Below are 9,384 nucleotides of genomic sequence, written 5' to 3' on the forward strand. Positions count from 1 at the left end.
GTTTCTGGCAGGTGGAACAGATTTAGGCTACCTGTGCAATGAAGGCTAAAGCTTTTTACCAATATTTGTGGAGGAGACTTTTTTTTTTTAATAGTTTATTGTCAAATTAGTTTCCACATAACACTCAGTGCTCATCCCCACAAGTGTCCTCCTCCATGCCCATCCCCCCTCCCCCCACATGCATCAGTCCTCAGTTTTTGTCAGCATTCAAGAGTCTCTCATGGTTTGCTTCTCTCCCTTTCCCCCACCATTTCCGCCCTTCTTCTCCCCCTTGTTCCTCCGTCAAGTTCCTCCTAATCCTCCTATACGTGCAAACATATGATATTTGTCCTTCTCTGCCTGACTTATTTCGCTCAGCATAACACCCTCAAGGTCCATCCATGTTGCTACACATGGCCAGATTTCATTGTTTCTCATTGCCATGTAGTATTCCATGGTATAGATAAACCACATCTTCTTGATCCATTCATCTGTTGATGGACACTTAGGCTCTTTCCATGTTTTAGCTATTGTGGAGAGTGCTGCTATGAACATTGGGGTACATGTGCTCCTATGCATCAGCATTTCTGTATCCCTTGGGTAAATTCCTAGCAGTGCTATTGCTGGGTCATAGGGGAGTTCTAGTGTTAGTTTCCTGAGGAACCTCCACACTGTTTTCCAGAGGGGCTGTACCAGTTTACATTCCCACCAACAGTGTAGGAGGGTGCCCGTTTCTCCACATCCTCGCCAGCATCTAGAGTTCTCTGTGTGGAGGAGACTTTTAAGACTTTCATTTGCCCTGATATGCAATGATAGAGGCTGTGGGCTGAATTTTGGGCAAGAGTTCTTTTGGAAACACCAACAGATGGTCTGAGGATTTCAAAAGCTCATCTGAGTAGATAAAGCATCCAGTTCATTTTCAGGAAGTTAGAGTAAGCTGCCCTTCAGCTGGGGGACCAGGAGTTACGTCCTTAGAAGCTTCCATTTCAGAGAGGGCTCTCGGCTTCTTGAAACAACAGTTCCTGTTATCAGAGGTTTGGGATAATTACTACTTAGAAAGTTCCCTTCTTCCCCCTTCAGCGCAGAACAGTTCCATTTCCAATGTCCTGACTTTTTACAGTATCTGCAAGAGTCTTCAGATGAACAAGGGAGATGTGGGAATTGGTAAGAAGGATGCCTGGGCTTTGAATTCCTTCTGGGGTGTCACCTTCTGTCTTTGTAAAGATTCGATTAATAGGATAAGGTCAGTTGTTTTTAATTCCTCAGAGAATTAGGTCACCTCAATGATAATATCAAGGGACCGAGTCTCATCCAACTACATTGTTTTGAATTTGTTTCTTTATTTCAGAAAGATTTCCAACTAAGATGAAAATCTGAGATTCCTAAATTCTGGATTTATAGCTATGTGCCTTTGGGATGTTTTTAAGTCATTCTACAAAGGCTAGAGTTTGTTTTCTTTCCCTCTGAGTACATAGTTCCATGTTAGCCCAGTTATTCATAGGTGAGGAGGCCTTAAAAACAGCTCATCTTGGGCCCTGAATACTGGCCTCCAATTGGGCAACTTCTGACCACAAACTCTTTTAAAAAATTCTTTCAAATATATCATTATCATGTTTGGTGAAGACAAACAGTGAATTTTCCTGGCAGTATTGACCCTCCTACTTTGTTTCTTTCCAAAGGTGTACCTATTACAAATGTGACTCAAGATGAAAGTCAATAAACCTTTTTATAGCTTAACCAGGGATGCAAGAGGATTTCCAAAGTAGGTGCAAAAGATGCAGCCACTATTATTTAGAGCTACTCCCAAAGGCAGCCAGAAGAAACACTTGGGGAGCTTGGGTGGCTCAGTCAGTTAAGTGTCCGACTTCGGCTCAGGTCATGATCTTTCGGTTCATGGGTTTGAGCCTCACGTCTGGTTCATGCTGACAGCTCAGAGCCTAGAACGTGATTTGGACTCTGTGTCTCCCTCTCTCTCTGCTCCTCCACTGCTCATGCTGTCTCTCTCAAAAGTAAATAAACATTTAAAAAGTTAAAAAAGAAAGACTTAAGTGAGCTTCCTAATGGCTGGCAATAGTCAGTAGGATATCAGCAACAGTGGAGTGTACCCCACATCTCTGTGTCATCAACAACAAGGTCTTGGGGCTCCCCAACCTTAAAGTTGGCTGTCTTCAGATGCAGGTCTGACAACCTGACACAAAACGGACAGAAGGAAAACAATGGCTGTCCTTGGGAGAGCAAGGATCAATAACCAATGAGTACTCAAAACCGAGAGTCACCCAAGAGTAATACCCAAAGAACTAGTTCTTCCAAGTGTTTCTTCCTGCTAATCTACATGTAGCTAAGGAGAGGCTCTTGCTGTTCTCATTGGATCAGAAATCTGTGAGGCTGACTTGGTATGAATTTTTACTTTTTGCCAGCTTTGTCAGATATCCTGAGTTCTTGGCTAAAACCTGTAAAAAACCTGTCCTTTTGTGATAGTCAAAGCTCTAGAGGAGAATAAAAAACAAACCCATCTTTTCCTCTACTCTGAGGTTCTGTGACTAAGACCTGTGAATTAAAGCTAGGAGACAGATAAACAGGAGAAAAGATTTATTTTGCATGCACGCAGCGCCTTCTCCACAAAGAAGTAAAAACTCAGAGACGCAGTTAGGCCTGAGGCTTATATGTCATTTTAAAAAAGGATTATAATTGTGGGAAGACACTAGACAGAGGAAACTGGGGATTTGGTAAATTGTGGGAAGGTGACTAGGAAAAGTATGATAAACAAGGGGTATATTAGTAACGTTTGTTATGCAGTCTCAGGTGACTCCTTAGTTCCCTTCCCAGTACAGGAGAAGGGGACATCTTTACAAATGGAAATTTCCATTTACAAACGGAAGTGATTTTAGTCAGACAGGGTGTGGTAGTAGAGACTCTTGCTGTGTTTGCTGTTTCTCAGTGCCTTCAGAGCAAAATAATCATTATGCCAAAGTGGCATATTCTGGTTTCTTTCACAAGTTTCCACAGGGAAGAGGTTTGGGGCAGGTCCCCCAAAATGTATCCCTTTTGCCTGTGGACTGTCTTGAGCTGAAGGTGATGGAGGCCCTGTGGGCTCAAGAGAAACTTTTGCCCCTCTCTTAACTACATAGAAGAATCTAAGTTGGGGGTGTGTGTGTCTTTCCAAGAATAAGAATTATTACCAGAGATAAACTTTATCCGAGTGACCCATGTGTATGGTGGGGCAAACATAACATCTAATTGCTGAACATCTGCTCTTTTATTGCCTGTGAATTGCATGCCTTCCCTCAGAACTCCCAGACCCTTACCACTTTCTCCTTAGTTCAGGATGACATATATACCTCATTTGGAATTTCCATGTCTGTGTGGATTCCCAGCACACACAACATTAAACTTGATTTTCTCCTGTTAACCTGTCTCATGTCAATTCAATTCTTAGTCCAGCTAGAGAGACTTTGAAGGGGGCAGGATATTCTTCCTCCCTGACAATAGGGTACACATCCCCAGCATTTCAAGTGATGTTACCAGTGTGATGTCAATGCTCGTGGATTTGGGAACAGGTGTACACAACCAGCGTCAACACACCACTGCCTGTACCTTCTTTCTTCCACACCAAGAGTGCTGGTGTCAGGGGCACAGGGCTGGATAGATTAGAATACCCATAGTTATAAAGTTGCCTTATCCCCTGTTATACATGCAGAGCTGTTAGAATACCACTACAAATACTATTGCTAGCAATATGCTTACTGAAAACAGCAATTTGTTTTTGCATTGTGCTGTCTATTCTTCTATTTTAAAAAAAGTTGTACTACATCTATTTTGTCAGAGGGCATGGCTATCACATACCATACTCTATCTTTTAACCAGAAGTTGGTCTGAGTTCAAAAGAAACTGTATCTCCGATGTTCATCAACGCTTTACATCAATGTCTCTCCCTCATCACTTTGATTGTCCGAAGCTTGTTTTCTGGAAGAAATCATGGGAATTCAATTCTCTGAATACCTTCATATGGATAACAGTTGTCTATGACTCTAACACTTGAAATTCCATTTGCTGCATATAAAATCCCTGGTCACATTTTCTTTTCTCGTGAAATCTGAAGTAGGTACAGTCTGTTTTCTTTGGGCATAAAGCCTTCTGTCAAAGTCGGGCAATAATCTTGTCAGGGAACAAGAACTCCTGTCCCCTTCAAGGTCTTTCCAGCTGGACTAAGAATCAAATTGACATGGGACAGATCCACAGGAGAGAATCAAATGTAGTAGCGTACTTACGGGGAATCCACATAAACACGGAGATGTCAGTTGGAAGACGGTCAGATGGAATGAGGTGTGCATGTCTCCCAAACTAAGGAGAATGGGGTAGGGGTCTGGGACTTAAGAGGGAAGACATACAATCCTCAGGAATAATGGAAAAGAGTAAATGTTTGGTAAACAAATGTTTGCTGAGCCTCTCAGACATGTGGGACATAGAGGACCTTGATCAAACAGGTCTTGCTAGGTTCCTCCCTGTCAACCACACCTGGCAGTATAATGTAGTAATCCATGGTGATAGATCCCTTCCAGGAACAGGTCCTTGAATTCTTTTTAGGCACCTGTGGGGGAGGGAAGTAAAGAGCTTTGTTATGCATCTGCTGGGTTTTGATTGTTTTTTAACTCAAAATAATCTTCATCCCAAAGTGGCCCATCTTGGGGCCGCCTGCCCTTGGCTCCTACAATATCAATTTTTCCCCTCATATATCACTTTTTGCTAGATACCCAAATATATTTTCTTAGCATTTTTCTTTAAAATCTCATTATCTTACTGGAATGTGTCTTAATGCTGAACATTCTGAATTGATATTCTCAGGTACATAGGGTGCACTTTTTTAAAAATGTTTTATTTATTTCTGAGAGAGAGAGAGAGAGAGAGAGAGAGACTGTGAGCAGGGGAGAGTCAGAGAGAGAGGGAGACACAGAATCCGAAGCAGCCTCCAGGCTCTGAGCTGGCTGTCAGCACAGAGCCTGACGCGGGGCTCGAACCCACGAACCGTGAGATCATGACCCGAGCCGAAGTCTAACCGACTGAGCCATCCAGGCGCCCCTAGGGTGTACTTTCAATATGCTTTGAATATGTGCATTTTTTATTTCAGAAAAGCCTTCTTGAATCACAGGTTTTAGAACTGTTCTCTGCTATTACTTTTTCTTTAAGGACTCCTATTATCTGTAAGATATTCTTGCCTATCCTCCATATTTGTCATATTCTTTAAAGCTCATTTTGCCTTTCCTCATTTCCTTTTTTTTTTTTTTTAACATTTTTTCATTTTTGAGAGATAGGGTGCAAATGGGGGAGGGGCAGAGAGAGGGAGACACAGAATCTGAAGCAGGCTCCAGGCTCTGAGCTGTCAGCACAAAGCCCTTTGTGGGGCTCGAACCCAAGAGCAGCAAAATCATGACGGGCCGCAGATGCTTAACTTACTGAGCCACCCAGGTGTCCCACCTTTCCTCATTTCTTGTTGATTTTAAGGTCATTGTTTGTTTCCTCTCATTTAGTTTCTATTTCTTCATTTTTCTTGTCTTATTTCCAATTCTTTCCTGAGTTGCTACTTCATTTCTGAGTTTCCCTAGTTCTGATTTAATCTTCCCTCATTTTCTTGATGCCTTTAGCTTGTTTTGAAATCACAGACTCTGGCTTGGTTGTGTTTTGTGGGTGTGTCCTTGTGGTTCACTTTCGTTGTCTGTAGAAATGTCATTCTACTTCTTGCTCAGTTTTCTTCTGACAAGAACTCTGATAGTTTTCAACCATGATTCTTAAAAAAATTTTTTTACGTTTATTTATTTTGGGAGAGAGAGGGCAAGCGGGGTAGGTGCAGAGAGAGAGGGGAGAGAGAGACCCCCAAGCAGGCTCTGCACTGTCAGATGCAGAGCCTGATGTGGGGCTCAAACTCACAAATAGTGAGATCATGACCCAAGCCAAAGTCAAGAGTCAGACACTTAAGCTTAAGCAGCTTAACCAACTGAGCCATCCAGGTGCCCCAACCATGATTCTTTTCTAATGCACATTCTTACTTGAATTTATTTCTCCTGGGCCTCCAGAAGGAGCAGAATTCTGAAGTGCTTTTGCCAGTTCACTTAACAACGCCTTCTGTTCTTTGTAAGTGTGCTCAAATATGCAAGCTTGTCTTCTGAAATTTCTCCTTTCCCACTTTTCTCTGTGTTTTATCTTTCCCACATTTCTCTTGTCCATGTCCGGCAAAATTCTTATTGCATCCTGGGAGTTTCCACTCTGTGTGGGGTCTTATCCTTATCCCTGTGGGGAAGGAAGGATTGTTCTAGCCCTTCAGTCTATCTGTGGGTTCCTTGCATTTACTGCTCTTGGATGGATGACCTTCCTGTTTTTCGATGATGTTCTCTCCATTGGAGAAACTCAATGCTGTTTCAGGGTTCCTCTATCTTTTTTTTTTTTTTTAATGTTTATCTATTTTTGAGAGAGAGACAGAGAGACAGAGAGTGAGTGGGGGAGGGGCAGAGAGACAGGGAGAGAATCCAAAGCAGACTCCAGGCTCTGGGCTATCAGCACAGAGACCAATGTGGGGCTCAAACCTATGAACCATGAGATCATGACCTGAGCTGAAGTCAGACAGCTAAATGACTGAGCCACCCAGGTGCCCCACGTTCCTCTGTCTTCAGGTCCATTAGAAGTTTTATTGTTCCCCTGTTTCTTCCCACACATACTCTGACAGCACCAAATCTTGAAGTTATTCTGTGGGTTCATCCTCACTGCCTTTATATTTTTGGGTTTGTGGGGATACCTTGTCAACTAATTTTGTCCCAAGCATTGTCCATGGGTTTTGGTTTTGTTATCTAGTTACTCAGTCCGCCACACCTAATAGATAATTGGCCTTTGATTCATGTTAAAAAAAAAAAAAAAAAAAGAAAGGGAAATTTTAATGAATCAGTCTTAATAATTTGCACTCTGGACTCTGACTTGAAATAAACATATCAGTGCAGAACAAATCAGAGTAATCCTCCCAGGAAAGCACTAACCAAGCTGCTTAAAAGCAATTTTCCTTAAAAGTGATTAAAGATCCCTAAACTAGGATCTCTGACTATAACTGAAAATATCTGAATATTTTCAATTTATCCAACATACGGTAGTCACCCCCCTCATCTGAGTTTTGCTTTCAGTTACCTGTGGGCAACCATGGTTTGGAAGCAGACAATCCTCCTTCTGAAATATGATCAGAAGGTCAAAAGTAGTTTAATTCTGCATCACATGCCTACATTACTCACCTCACTTCATCTCATCATATAGACATGTTATCATCTCACATCATCATAAGAAGAAAGATGAATACAGTACAATAAGATATTTTGAGAGAAACCACATTCACATAACTTTTATTACAGTATACCATTATAATTGTTCTATTCTATTATTAGCTGTTGCTGTTAATCTCATACTGTGCCTAATTTATAAATTAAACTTTATCATAGGTATGTATGCACAAGAAAAACCAGTATATAGAGAGTTCAGAACTATCTGCCATTTTGAGCACCCACTGGGCGTTCTGGAATCTATCCTCCATGGATAAGGGGGCACTGCTGTATTTTTACTGGGAATCAGTTATGTGTTGTGTATTCTGTTTTACAAGCTATTCTAGATAGGAATAGGTAGGAAACGTAGCCTCTCTCCTCAAGGACTTTCTAATTTAGTTGGGATTATATTGGATAGATGAAGTAGGAAGGTGATTTGTAAACTGCAATGATATAAACCGTGTCAATCATTTAATCTTTTGCTGCAGGTGTCTCATGTGAAAACTCCCTTTCTCCATCGTTCTCTGTAATTTATTATGATCACATTGCATGCACTACTTGGAGGATCGGAAAAATAGACCAGGTTATTGTTGTTTTTGACCTTAGATGTTATTATCTAAAACAGAACCCCAAAGGGGAGCAGATTTTGCCACCTCAAAATGTCTCTTTGGCATAAAGATTGTTTTGAGCTACAGGCAATCGAAACCTATGAGATTCAGGAAAAGCTCTTTACTGCCTCCTCAATTGCCTAAACTTACATTGGAAAGGGGGCCTGAACCAGGGAGAGAGTTATTAACTTTTTACCTAAGAAATTTATGTATATAACAGGCCAACTCTTGTTTTCTAAACATCTCCTCTTGCCTTCCTGTGAATGGCCTGCCTTCCCTTTGCAACCCCAGACCCCTACCTCTTCCCTTAGTTCAGGATGCTACATAAGCCTCAGTAACCTGGCTGCTGACTGCGCTTTGGAATATATATATATTTCTTATTTTTAAGTAGGCTTCATGCCCAGCATGGAGCCCAACGTGGGGCTTGAACTTATGAACCTGAGATCAAGACCTGACCTGAGATCAAGAGTCGGATGTTTAACTGACTAGGCCACCCAGGTGCCGCTGGATCTTGTATTTTTATGGGGCTCTTGTACATACTGTTAAAAAGAAACAAGCCCAAATTGGAGTTGCTTGTGCTAGATCACGTCGCTAAACCAGGGCTTACTACCTAATCTAATTGTGGCTGCAACCCCTGCCCCCCCAGAAATGCAGTCTTAATTGAGCAGTTTTCTGGTTGGCACCAATAAGGTAATGTGTCACATAGGCCTGCTCCGTCCCCCAAAGGAAGATGAAGTACCTCACCTAATAAGACCTTTTTGTCCCCAAATGTAGGTGACCTCACTTGAAATAATTTTTTTTTCCTGTTCATAATTTCTTTGTGCTTTAAAATCTTTCCCTTTCTGTAGCCCTTTGGAGCTCTCCTCTCCTTGCTAGATGGGATGTTGATTCATGAATTGATTAATAAAGCCAATTAGATCTTTAAAATTTCCTCAGTTGAATTTTTGTTATTTAGTGGTACAAAATGTGTGTGTGTGTGTGTGTGTGTGTGTATGTATGTGTAAGTAGGCTCCACGCCCAGTGTGAGGCCTGAACTCATGACCCTGCATCAAGTCACATGTTCTACTGACTGAGCCAGCCAGGCGCCCTGAAATTCATTTGTTTTTTACCTGTTAATCTGTTCTTATCAATTTAATTAGACCAACGAAAGAACCTACAATACAGGAAGGGAAAATGTTTCCATCCCTGAGAGGATGTTTTCTTTAAGAAAAAAATTGCAATGGTTAGAGAACTATATCTAAGTTGTAAATGGATAACTGAAGTAGGGAATGGCTCCTTTAAGTTCTTTCACCATCTTGAGCAAGAACTCAATGTGTCAAATCAAGATTGATAGACCAGATAAACTGAGAATAGTAATTTACATTCAAGCAATTCTCTCATTTATAAAATTGTTAGTGAGCTCTCATTCTGCTTTTGTGTTTGATTTGCTTTTTTGCTATTTGTATACTTATATCTCCTCCTCTCCCTGCTGCCCGCCCCCCCCCCCACACCCCGCCGCCCCCCCCGTC

General features: G+C 41.6%; 1 protein-coding gene across 6 annotated transcripts in view; it reads left to right on the forward strand.

The window, feature by feature from the left end:
- MPPE1 (metallophosphoesterase 1) overlaps positions 1-9,384 on the forward strand; it is a 52,887-nt gene that overhangs the window by 20,957 nt on the left and 22,546 nt on the right. The gene's annotated exons all lie outside the window — the stretch shown is intronic.

This window comes from Crocuta crocuta, unplaced genomic scaffold (genome assembly GCF_008692635.1).
Source record: "Crocuta crocuta isolate KB4526 unplaced genomic scaffold, BGI_CrCroc_1.0 scaffold26, whole genome shotgun sequence".
Taxonomy (NCBI): Eukaryota; Metazoa; Chordata; class Mammalia; order Carnivora; family Hyaenidae; genus Crocuta; species Crocuta crocuta.